Source organism: Choristoneura fumiferana, chromosome 27 (genome assembly GCF_025370935.1).
Source record: "Choristoneura fumiferana chromosome 27, NRCan_CFum_1, whole genome shotgun sequence".
Lineage (NCBI taxonomy): Eukaryota > Metazoa > Arthropoda > Insecta > Lepidoptera > Tortricidae > Choristoneura > Choristoneura fumiferana.
The window spans coordinates 3,593,013-3,606,935 of record NC_133498.1 but is presented as its reverse complement, the minus strand read 5'-3'; the positions used below and the strand labels follow the sequence as shown (position 1 = coordinate 3,606,935).

Genomic DNA, 13,923 nt, shown 5'->3' with positions numbered 1-13,923 from the left:
ATATTTATAGTGAAGGCAGGGCTACGCAAAGATTAAAAAAAAAAAAATGGGAAATTTATTTTCAGGAATTTGTATTTAAAAATCCTCTAAATTAGCAACAATAAATTAACAATAAATATGAAAAAAAAATTGGATGATTAACATAATTATGGCTTTTTACACAACATAAACATGCGGATCGGAAATGGCGGGAAAACCAAACATCTCGCTTTTTATTTTTTTTTCCTGCTAATTTGCTGTCACTGCTGTCAATTTTTTTTTTTAATTATCGATTAGGCCATTTTTTGTCTTTGATTTGTCAAGGTGGCCAACATAACGCGTCTAATCCGTCTATCAGCAGCTCAACAACTAGCAGACTGCTAGCAAGTGTTTATGAATCATACTTCTTGACAACCGTCTATTAAGCTTAATCAGTCTGCTAAGTAACAGACCGATCAAACCTCAATAAGGTTTTTATGAATAAGGCTGTAAATATTTTACCACCGACGATAAGGTACCTTTTAGAAAATATATAGTGATTGTACCAACTTTTTACTAAACTTTACCTTGAATTTTGAGACTGAAAAAACTAGTTTTTTAAGATTTGTTGAGTTAATTTGGTCTCATTTGGCTATGTTTTAGCGTACTAAACATAAAAGTTTGTTGATTTTGACTGTTTAATTACATTTGTAAACAACAAAGTTATTTTTGTTAAAGTATTTTTTTTATATAATAAACAACGTAATTCAAAACGGAGTAGTTCTTATTTAGTGTCCATTTACGCATAATATTTTTTCCTTCGATAAAATCCAATGGAAATATACTATAAATAGAAAAAAATGTAAAAATCCATCAACCTTTTTTTACTTTTGCATCTTTGGAAGGTAGACTATAGGAAAACCGTTGTCCAATTACAAATTGTTTCTTTGAAACCTGAAAGCCCGTACAATCTACTCCTCAAATAGCATGTAATCTATGTAACTTCCACAATAACATACTTTTATTGGGTGTATAAGTTTGAATTCAATTTTCTCATAATCACCTTTTCTGGCTTTTGAGCTTCAACATTTAAAAAAAAATATCTATTAAACCTACATGCATGTTTCTTACATGGTTCGATAGCTAAATGTATGTAGATTATGGGGATATCAATAACTCAATACCGACAACAAGGTACCTTTTCCCAGATAACGCCACAAATCTCTAGGCTATCACTCCCTTAAAGCTTTGCACGTAGCTACTAAACATCCTGTATCCATTGCAAAATAAATAAAAGCTTTTTAAAACATACTGGAATTGAGCACCTCATTCGAATATCTCGAGAAATCGTCGGCGAATGCTTGCAAAACGTTGCTGTCTTCAGGTATGAAGCCTTTATGGTGAGGTTTTGAGTTTTTTTGCCTTTTTGAATGGCTCTTCACAGTCTGTAAATAACGGGTATAAAAATTATAAGACAATTATCCTTACTATACACAGGGGAAGTGAGTTAGTTTGTTTGTTTGTTACGCTTTTACGCCGTAACTACTGCAACCGATTCCTTGAAATTTTGCATACGTCATATAAGAGGTCCAGAATAAATAATAGGATATTTTTTATCCCGAAAAAAAAATGCCATTCCCAAGGGATGACCAAAAGTTTGTTTTTGTATTCTAACCGCTGAGCTGACTCTCTACATAGACTATGAATGCACACTAGCTTTTACCCGCGGCTTCGCTCGCGTTAACCATTAACATTTCAAAGAAGCAAGCAATCAAGCAAGCAAGCCAGCAAGCATGCAAGTGAGCATGTAAGCAAGCATGCAAGCAAGCAAACAAACGTGCAAGCAGGCATGCAAGCAGGCAAACAAATATGCAAGCAGGCATGCAAGTGAGCATGTAAGCAAGCATGTAATTATGCAAGGAATAGTGCAAGCAAGCATGCATTCGAGCATGCATTCAAGCATGCAAGCAAGCATGAAATTTTGCAAGAAATAGTGCTAGTGGTAAGCATGCATTCAAGCCTGCATTCAGGCATGCAAGCAAGCATGCAAGCAAGCATGCAAGCAAGCATGCATTCAATCATGCAAGCAAGCGTGGAAGCAATCGTGTAAGCAAGCATGTGATTATGCAAGAAATGGTGCAGCAAGCAAGCAAGCAAGCATGCTTTTTAACACATTATTAAAAAACCGCTTGTGTAATGTGCATTCATAGTCTATGCAGAGAGTGAGCTCAGCGGATAGAATACAAAAAACAAACGTCATCCTTGGGAATGGCAATTTTTTTCGGGATAAAAAATATCCTATTATTTATTCTGGACCTCTAATATGACGTATGCAAAATTTTCATAGGAATCGGTGGCAGTAGTTACGGCGTGAAAGCGTAACAAACAAAACAAACAAACAACAACAACTCACTTTCCCCTTTATAATAGTATAGTAAGGAAGGATTACACAACGTTTTTTTAATAATGTGTGAAAAGCATGCTCGCTTGCTTTCTTCTTGCTGCACCATTTCTTGCATAATCACATGTAGTCATACTTGTTACGACCATTTTTTTGGCCGGATGCTGCACTTCCTGAAGAAAGCAAGCCGCTTTGCACAGTGATAGTACAGGCTAAACTGAGTGATTTGACCCGCAGCAGCGGAAGTTTCACCCCTTAGGAACAGAGATGGCGTCACTTCTTTAAAAAATATTTCAAAAATTCTACAAGCTAAAGTAATAAACCGATTTCAATGTTTAATATCTCAAATGAGAGCCTATTATATACGTTACTTATAAAAAAATACAAAAAATATTTATTAAAAACTTTGGCAAAAAACGCCATCTTAAGTTTTTTTTTTCTTACCTGATTGGTAGTTTTTACTTGATTGCTTAAAAAAACTGTATGCAACATGAATGGTTAATGCATATACATTTTACTGAGTACATAAGAGTATTTAAAAAAAAAACGACACCGATACTATCATATTTCACGAAATATGAAAGTTTAAATGTGAGCACAACAATTTCTTAAAAAATATTTAAAAAAATTCTACAAGCTAAACTAATAAACCGATTTCAATGTTTAATATCCAAATTAAAGCTCATAAAATTCATTGTGACAAAAAAAACTATAAAAAAAATATTTACTGAAACTTTTGGCAAACTGAACATCTTATGTTTTTTTTTTTTTCTTACCTGATTGGTACGACTGACATGTCTTTTATTTCAAATGTGTTTTATTTCAAACATTGATGTACATATGTTATATTTTATCGTAACACCAGGAAAAAACATTTAGTCATTTTTTTAATAAATTAGTTAATTTCTTTCTTCTTTTCATTTACCATTAAAATCAGAGTACTAGTTTCACTTGAAGATTTCGTTGAAATTTATTTGTAAGAAAAGCGTGCACAATTAAACTTTCATATTTCGTGAAATATGATAGTATCGTTGTCGAATATTTTTTTAAATACTTGTTATGTACTCAGTAATATGTATATGCATTGAACCATTATGTTGCATACAGTATTTTTTAAGCAATCAAGTAAAAACAACCAATCAGGTAAGAAAAAAAAACTTAAGATGGCGTTTTTTGCTAAAAGTTTTCAGTAAATATTTTTTTCTATTTTTTCCTTAATAATGAATGTTATAAGCTTTAATGTGGGATATTAGAACATTTTGGAGATTTTTTTTAAAATATCTTTTAAGAGAATTTGTGCTCACATTTAAACTTTCATATTTCGTGAAATATGATAGGTATCGGTGTCGGTTTTTTTAAATACTTTTTATGTACTCAGTAAAATGTATATGCATTAAACCATTCATGTTGCATACAGTTTTTTTAAGCAATCAAGTAAAAACTACCAATCAGGTAAGAAAAAGAAACTTAAGATGGCGTTTTTGCCAAAAGTTTTAAATAAATATTATTTTAGTATTTTTATAAGTAACGTATATAATAGGCTCTCATTTGAGATATTAAACATTGAAATCGGTTTATTACTTTAGCTTGTAGAATTTTTTGAAATAGTTTTTAAAAAGAAGTGGCGCCATCTCTGTTCCTAAGGGGTGAAATTTCCGCTGCTGCGGGTCAAATTACTCAGTTTAGCCTGTACTATCACTGTGCAAAGCGGCTTGCTTTCTTCACGAAGTGCACCATTTTGACTCTAACAAGTATGACTAATGCTTGCTTACACGATTGCTTCCACGCTTGCTTGCATGATTGAATGCATGCTTGCTTGCGTGCTTGCTTGCATGCTTAATTGCATGCTTGCTGGCTTGCTTGCTTGCTTCATTGAAATGTTAATGGTTAACGCGAGCGAAGCCGCGGGTAAAAGCTAGTATATATATAAAAGAAAGTCGTGTTAGTTACACTATTTTTAACTCAGGCACGGCTGTACCGATTTGGCTGAAAATTGTTTGGAAGGTAGCTTAGAACCAGGAGACGGACATAGGCTACTTTTTATCAAAATAACAACCGCTGGGCTTATAGCCATGAAATTTGGTACCTATATGGGTAGCTGGACCTCTGGAATAGCACATAGGTTACTTTTTATCCCGATATTCCCACGGGATAGGGATAAAATTTCAAAATAACAACCGCTGGGCTTAGAGCCATGAAATTTGGTATGCTGGTTGCTGGACCTCTGGAATAACACATAGGTTAGTTTTTATCCCGATATTCCCACGGGATAGGGATAATATCTTGAAATAATAACCGCTGGGCTTAAGAGTCATGAAATTTAGTATGTAGGTAGCTGGACGTCTGGAATAACACATAGGTTACTTTTTATTTATTCCGATATTACCACGGGATAGGGATGAAATCTTGAAATAATAACCGCTAGGCTTAGAGTCATGAAATTTGGTATGTAGGTAGCTGGTCGTCTGAAATAACGCAGAGGCGACTTTTTGACCCGATATTCCCACTGGATACCTAGGGATAAAATCTTGAAATAACAATCGCTGGGCTTAGAGCCATAAATTTTATGGCTCCAAAGTTGACTGTCACATTCTGATTCTGAAGATTTTTTTATAAAAAATAAAAGATCACTGTCATAATCTGCAATTTGCCTATAGCAGTCTGGCCCCATTTTATAAATGTGACAGATAACAATGACAATTCGCTCTAATTTTTGCAGCCAACACTTAGTCTACTCTAGTTTAACACGAAACTCCTGAAGTCAGCAAAGTATTTGTAATAAAATTGTCGTAGTCATTTGTCGCCGCCACGTTTATAAAGTAGGTGTCTTTAACAAGACCAGATCGGTAACTAGCACTAGATATATAATAATCATTCTAATGATAACTATGAGAAACAAAGGGATAAGTAGTCTTCTGTATACAACAATAATTACAATACTCGTATGTATTTCGTAGAGATGCTTTTGGCTTACCATACCTAATTAATTGGTTATCAGTTACCTACTACCATAGAATAAAAAAAAATTGTACTAACGAACAGAATGGCCACGCTCCGCCCCGAGTTACCCCACCCCTCAAGCGCAGATTGCAGGAAAACCGCAGGAAAGCAGTCGGGTGCGCAACGCGATGTATGTCGGCCGCACGGGACGGGACTAAGTACCTACGGGAGCAATCATTTTGCGAAATGGTAAGGGTACCCTACCTACTTATATATAAATAGAAAGAAAGAAGAAGAAAGAAAGAATTTATTTGAAATATAACAAGGTTACAATTTAGATTCATACATATACTTACATATTAATACATTAAATAACTACCTACCGAATAATTCGTTTCAGTTTGTGGTCGTATATCTATTGTAGTTGAAAATAATAATGCTTAAATACACAGACAAGACACATTTTAATTAGGTTTAAATAAATGGGTAAGATTACATTGATTTGCACTATCTAAGCCATATCTACATATAAGTACTTTTAAATGTCATTGGTAGCACTTATTAGGGTTTTGCGATAGTCAGCCCTGTGTATCTTACGCACACATTGACGCGTGTACAGACGTCGTCGTGCCTATGTTCAACGTATTTTGTACGGCGTGGCCGCCGTGTGCTACTACGGTTCACGATAGAGATGAGTCTCGATGATACCTTTTCCTTTTCTAATTCCACACCTGTTCGATTTACGTCAAGTAGCCATCCGAAGAGCCTCCAAGCTTAACAGATACCTGTCTTTTATCCTAGATCCTATAAATCTCCTAAAACTCCATAACAAGCTTATAATTTACTACTTATGAAGGAAGGTTTTATCCTTATCCAGTTACAAATAATTGCAGTGTATTAGTGAAGCTTCTTAAGTTCATTAGATCGTAATACTGCTGGACTTCAGTGCCAATGAATTATATAAATAAAGAACTGGGCACGGAAACGTAAGTTGATTAACTATATATTTTTATAATTGTTGATACAGTGTCAAAGCATACCTGTTATGTACTTAAGACCGCGTCTGTTTGTCCGCAGGTGCCCTTTTATTATTATTTTAAATAAATATTACTGTCTGCCCTGTTCCTGCCTTCTTCTTTACTCGGACACCAGTCCGGGGAAGTTTTAAGAGTAAAGAAGAAGGCACGGTCCCCGTGACAGGTTCAACTTAATGGAAGTCAGTTCTAGCAGTTTAGACACGTCTTCGCAGTGATCTTACTAAGAAATTACACTAATTCTTGAAGTAAAATTGTGACTCTTTAAAATAAATACTATAAAGAAAATTGTGGTAAACTGCAACAGTCTTGAATGTCGTGCTGAACAATATATATCAGCATCTCCCACTGTTAGCCAAATTCGTAAAAAAAATCTGCTATTTGTGCTAAATGTCAGGTTTCTTCATAGGGGTTTAGCTGTGGATTGTCTGTTACTCGGTTAGTCACGACTCTGTTTTTTGGTATAGTTTCAACCATAAACGCGATAGATGTTATTTCCGAATTATCGAGCTTACCTGCAGTGGCACGAGCAGCTGCCTTGGCTTTTGCTTTGGCATCGCCTTTGGCTTTAGCTTCGGCTGCTTCGTTATCATCGTCGTCATCTGCATCCCCTGCTTTTTTACCTCGAACCTCCTTGTCTTTGTCTGCAACTTCTTTAGTTTTGTCTTCAGTGGTCTTGGTTTTATCATCATCTGGTAATGTAAAAATGGTATCAGCTATCTATACCTACAGAGCTCGATTTTATAACAACTGATTCTATTTCCTTAAATATTTCCTCCATGGTCTCGCCGGAAGACCAGCGCTGGCTTCACCAAAGGAGTCCGCATTTTATGCTGAGGCGGGACCATTTATATATATATATATAAGTATATATATTTTTATATTTTTTAATTATTTTTGTATTTTGTAATTTCACTTTATTTTATTTCACTTTATTATTATTATGTTATTGTTCTGTATCTATTATTTATATGTGTGTGTCCCGAATAAATCTTTTCATTTTCATTTTCATTTTCATTAAATGGCCTGTTTTCAGTGACTCTAACATACATAAAAGAATATAAAAAATCACAACATTTTGGTTTTTAATTGTAATAATTATAGTAGTGTGGCAATATGCTCTCAATATGACGTAAATCTTTTAATTAAAAGGTGAAATATAAACTTACCTTTTTCGTCCGGCCTGGCACACTGCAATAAAAAAAAAACAATGATATTTGCTATATTAAATAAGCCTGTCTTCTAACAAAATGAGTCACAGTTACTTGAAATAAAGATGATGATGATTATTATTACTATTATAAACATCAATATATTTTAAGTGATGAATTTAGAGACGTGTAAACGGCCTCCTAGCCCCGCTCTGTGGCCCTCACTATCGGTGCGAGCCTGTCCAGCAGTGGTGTAGGGGTTATAGCACGCAGCACGGAATGATGAGGACCTGAGTTCGATTCCCAGTGCTTGTCTCTTTTTCTGGTTTTTCTGTGCATCCATGTCTCAGTTTGTATTTTCGATACGTATGTCTATTCCTATGTCATCTCGTAACTACTCATCGGCTGAACCGATTTTGATAAATGATACGTCATTAAATTCGTCTCGATGACGCGAGTGACATGAAATTCTTGAAAAATCAAAATGGCAGATTTTTGGAGTCAAATTTCACAATTTGGTGCCAATTTTGTCTTTTAAAGTGAAGGGATTTAAAAACAGATTACAAAAATATATTTAAGTCATGTGTTTAAATTAAATTTGGAATAGTAAATTGACAATATTTCAATCAATATCAATATATCCATTTCTTTGGTCCTCGCTGCAGCCTTAACGGCTGGAGGGATTATAACATTTGATGTATCATTAGATTTGAAATAACTTTCGGAGTGACATAAGAGTATATAAATGGTGTAGCGGTATAGCACGCGGCACGGAATGCCGAGGACCTGGGTTCGATTCCCAGTGCTGGTCTTATTTTTCTGGTTTTTCTGTGCATCTATATGTCAGTTTGTATTTTCAATTTAGGTTTTACGGAATGACCGTAAATGTAAAAATTTGGAATTGAAATAAAAAATACCAAAAGATTCCAAAATACCAATCTTAATTTGATTGCTTAATAACGACATCTCTTGTCCGGGTGAGCGGTTAGTTCCAATGTAATGCCGAAAGTTTCTCGATGAGGGCTACGGTATAGATGTCGCTAGCGTCACTGCTTAAGTGGCTAAATAAAAAACAAACAAGCTGAGATATGTGGTGCATAGGGGAAATTCGTGTCTGTACCGTTGTCCAGCAGTGGTGTAGCGGTACAGCACGCGGCACGAAATGCCGAGGCCGTGGGTTCGATTCCCAGTGCTGGTCTTATTTTTCTGATTTTTCTGTGCATCTATATTTCAGTTTGTATTTTCAATTTAGGTTTTACGGGATGACCGTAAAAGTAAAAATTTGGAATTGAAATAAAAAATAGAAAAAGATTCCAAAAAACCAATCTTAAAAATATGGGTGGTAATTTAAAAAAAAATATTTAGTATTGCAATATGTTTATCAAATAAAAGCTTATAATTAGTCTATTCTAAATAAGTATGCATGAGTTATAATAGTTTTAATGTACCATTTTCACAGAAATATCAAAAAAAGTGTGAAATCTATAATATAAAAGTGAACCGCCAGAACGGGAAAAAAAAGAGATATAGCAGGATAGCGCTCTAGAACACCATTTTGACACGTTTCTCCCAAACAACGCATTATTTCTCTAGAATTTTAAAGTAATTCGATTCTTTGACCTTGGGAATCGCGAAAAACTTGAGAAAATATGATATTGGGTGTGTACATTTTGTTTATTAAGCAAAATAAAATCATCATCATCATGTCAGCCGAAAGGCGTCCACTGCTGGACATAGGCCTCCTCCAAGGCTCTCCACTCAGACCGGTCTTGTGCTTTCCGCATCCACCGCGATCCCGCGATCTTAACCAGGTCGTCGCTCCATCTTGTTGGAGGCCTACCGACAGCTCGTCTCCCGGTCCGCGGACGCCATTTGAGAACCTTTTGACCCCATCGGCCATCAGTCTTGCGAGCAATGTGCCCCGCCCATTGCCACTTCAGTTTCGCAATTCTTCGGGCTATGTCGGTAACCTTAGTTCTACTGCGGATATCATCATTTCTGATTCTATCCCGCAGAGAAACCCTGAGCATAGCCCTCTCCATAGCCCTTTGAGTGACTTTGAGTTTCCTCATGAGGCCCATCGTTAGCGCCCACGTCTCAGATCCGTATGTCATCACTGGCACTAATCGCTAAAAAACGATCTCTTCTTCTACCTTCTTATTCGACCTGATGATGTTATTAACATAGAATCAAGAAAAAACGTGATCAAAGCAGGTGTGTGTAATGTAAGGTAAAAAATATATTGAAGATTGAAAAAATACATAAAATATAATAATATTAATAAAATAAACACATACATTACTTACATACACATTTACCAAAAATTCATCATCGCCACTACCATTACCAAACAAGATGTTAAGAATGAATCTAACTAATAAGTATTGCATGTAAACCTTCCTAATACAAAAATAAATGTATCTGTGTGTATGCATACACTACACTAACCTCTCACAATGCGCGAGCGCGCGCTTGATATCAGATATTCGAATTATCCAAATTATCCGGATAATGAAGAGCTTCCTATCCGGATTTGAAAATGGGCGGATATCCGGATAATATGGATATCCGGTTATCCGGATTGCAAGCCCTAATCAGGATACGACCAAAAGCGATCCACAGTTATCTTTACCAAACCATGGGAAGAATAACTACTTCTGACACTTATATAATAAATATTCTTGGTTTATGACTGATTATAATACCATTTTATTACAATTCACATAGTGACTGACTTTTGGCAGAGTACTTACTGACTGACTGACGTGATGCTTAGAATTAAATTGTGAGAATATTATTGTTTTATAAATTGCTCAACTTTGAGTTGAATTGGGTGTATATATTTTGCAATTCTTAGATCCCATTAAATTAGAAACCAGGGTTGATTTGAACATTTTAAATAAATAATTAAACGCGTTTAGTAAAATTAAGAAACACCCAAATAACTATTAAAGTAGTTTTCCTCCTGAACCTATATGAAAGGTCAGCATAGGGCAATTAGAGACCTAGTAAACGTGGTTTCTTGCGTCCTCTTTCCCCTTTGAATGACATTACATAACTTACCGATTATTGACAAGTAAACTCAACTGTCTCGTATTGGAGTCTCTTAGGGTCTTTGGAACGAGAGACACAGCTACTGGTAAATAGCCAGGGAGAAAACTCCAGGGCGGAGGTGGGGCCCTAGCCTTGACACAAGACATAATTGCTTATTTTCCTTCATAATTACCTTTTGTTTACAATTGTAATAGGTATTTAAATTTGCGTAATATAGTGACAGTCATTCCTATTACTTAGTTAGACATCCCTTATTTCTACTAAACGAGGTTGGTTTACTATTCACAACGTAGGACACTAGACGATCACATGGCCAAATTTCCTTCTTACTTGTCCGCAGTAAATTATCTACCAAATTTTCTATTTATTTTTAATACTTGTCCGATTTTTAGAACTTCATACGATAAAATAAAAATAAAAATTTATATAAGTTAAAAATAAAATTTAAATAAATATTAAATATATTAAAATTAATTCAGGGGGGGGGGTTCCAGTATACATACTCGTCAACAACTTCGAGCGCAGAGCCTCCGACTATTACGGGAGTTGGCACAACATGGACATTAGACATGACTTTTGTCTTGCCCATGTTCATTCTCAGGCCAACTCGGTCGGAAACTTTGCTGAGGTCAGCGACCATAGCACTGAGGTCTTCCATGGTCTCAGCCATGACTACAATATCGTCGGCTAATCGAAGGTGAGTGAAGTACTCGCCATTAATGTTGATGCCTCGTCCTTCCCAGTCCAAAGCCATAAAAGCATCCTCCAATGCAGCGGTGAACAGTTTTGAGAGATCACATCTCCTTGTTTGACTCCCCGCTGCAGAGGAATAGGCTTCGTGCTCTGGTCCTTTAGTCGGACGGACATAGAGGCGTTTTCGTACAGACACTTGATTGATTGATTGATTGATTAAAACTTTATTTTCAACTTTAACTTCAACACTTCGATATACCGGTAGTCAACTTGGCACCGCTGGAGAGCCTGCAGCACAGCCCAAGTCTCGATGGAATCGAAGGCTTTTTCGTAGTCCACAAATGCAAGGCAAAGGGGGAGGTTATACTCTTCGGTCTTCTGTATAACCTGCCGCAACGCATGTATGTGGTCTACGGTACTATAGCCTTTTCGGAAGCCGGCTTGTTCTGGAGGCTGAAAGTCGTCAAGCCTGCGTGCGAGACGATTTGTGATGACCCTGGAAAACAGCTTGTAAACATGGCTCAGAAGTGAGATGGGTCTATAATTCTTCAGCAAGGTGTTATCACCTTTTTTGAGGAAGAGCACCACCACAGTTCTGTTCCATGCTTTCGGCGTTCTCCTTCGGTGGAGGACGGAACTAAACAGCGTCTGAAGGCCCTTAAGGACTGGTTTACCACCCGCCTTCAGGAGTTCGGCTGTAATTCCGTCGTCACCTGGGGCTTTGCCATTCTTAAGCTGTTTGAGGGCCATACTAATCTCGTACAGGCTGACGTCCGGGATGTCTTCGGTATAGTGTCGGGTTAATCTAGCCCTCGGGTCTTTACCTAGATTTTCGTCGGGTGTTTGGGTTGTCGTGTACGATTCCCCCAACAGCTCAGGTTTGGATGAAATGATTCTGCCGTCATCGGTCTTCAGCTTCATCAACTGGCTTTGACCAACAGACAGATCCCTGGCAAACACCTTAGAGCCCCTGTTACGCTCAATAGCCTCTTCAATACTATTAGTATTAAATCGGCGTACATCGCGCTTCAGAGACTTTGAGATCTGTCTGTTGAGCTGCCGATAGCGACAAGCGTCACCAGAGGACTGCAGAATCATCTCACGCCTCACCTCCATGAGCCTAATGGTGGAGTCCGAAAGCTTTTTGGTTCTAGTACGGCGGGTCTTGAAAAACTTAGACCCGACCGTATGGACAGCTTCCACAAACCCGTCGTTGTAATCGTCCACGTCGCTACCTAGGCATTCAAAACGGTTTTGAAGTTCGAGCTGAAAACTCTCGGGGTTTTGGAGCTGAGCAGGTTCCGGGCGGAGCGTAGATTTCATCAGTCGAGACCTTTCAAGCTTGAACTGGATATTCAATGAGCATCGTACCATACGGTGATCACTCCCGGTTTTAACCGCACTGATCACGGAGACATCATTGAATATGTGCTTTTTCGTCGACATAATAAAATCTATCTCATTTCTCGTAGCACCACCAGGGCTCATTTGCCCACTTTCTATGCTCACGTTTCCTGAAGAAGGAGTTCATCATATAGAGTTCCTCCTTCTCCATGAAACCGGCCAGTAGGTGGCCCCGGTGATTTCGTACCACACAAGTACCACTCCAAATTTCCCCACTCTCAGCTCTTCACCGTCTCGTTTGCCCAGCTTTAACAACTGTGAAGTGAGTTTTGGAGCTATGCATGGCTCTGGAAATATCCTCATACATAGCCTCCACCTCATCGTCGGAGTGCGTCGAGGTCGGAGCGTATACCTGTATGACCTTCAACGAATATCGTTGGGTCATTCTGAGTACAAGGCACGCTACCCTGGTCGACACACTCTCGATCCTCTCCACGTTATTCACAAGGGACTTGTGGACGATAAACCCGACACCTTGGGACTGATGGTCGCCCTCTCGGAAATAGAGCAAGTTACCGGACTTCAGTGTTATCATGTCCTCCCCCTCTCTACGGACTTCTGACAACCCTATGATTCGCCATCGCAACCTGCTCAATTCTTCCTCAAGTTCCAGTATCTTCTCATCGGTCCGCAGTGTTCGGTAGTTATATGTTACCATGGCCGCTACCGGAGCCAGGAATAGCAGGGCCGCCGGGGACTAGAGGTCTGGGCTTATTAAAATCACAAGTTCGAATTTCGAGCCAAAAACGAGCGATCTATTATCCAGTGCCAGTGCTGCCATTCAGGGAAAAAGAAATCTATTCATTATCCTGCATTGCCGTCTGTAAAGCTCTTTAACACATTCTTTGCCGCGCGCCAGCAGGGCTACTACGAAACTCTGAAGTTCGTGTCGTGCGGTCCCTGTAACACTTATACTATTTAATTAATACGAGAGCGAGAGGGACGGTACGATACGAACTTCGAGTTTCATAGTAGCCGTATGTAGTAGATTACGTACTTTGCTGCGATGCCGACGCTTCTGCAGAACAGACGCCCATCGGCGTCAGCGGCATCCACGGAAAGCTAAATTAGAGCCGATCGGCGTTTTCGACACTCCAGTTGCAGATTTGTAGATATGCATAAGAAACAGTGTTCGTAAATTTTGTGATTTTTTATTATCACTGTTTTTGTACAGAAGTATTGAATAATGTATTTTGTCGGAAAAGTTCGTATTTAAGGCCTGACTAGAAATATATGACTATTCGCCATGTTGCGGAATTTCATTGGAACTATATTATTGATATTTATT

At 37.7% G+C, this 13,923-nt stretch overlaps 1 pseudogene; it reads right to left on the bottom strand.

Moving 5' to 3' along the window:
* Positions 1-11,013: 11,013 nt before the first annotated feature.
* On the bottom strand, positions 11,014-13,606 carry LOC141443196 (uncharacterized; annotated as a pseudogene).
* Positions 13,607-13,923: the final 317 nt, after the last annotated feature.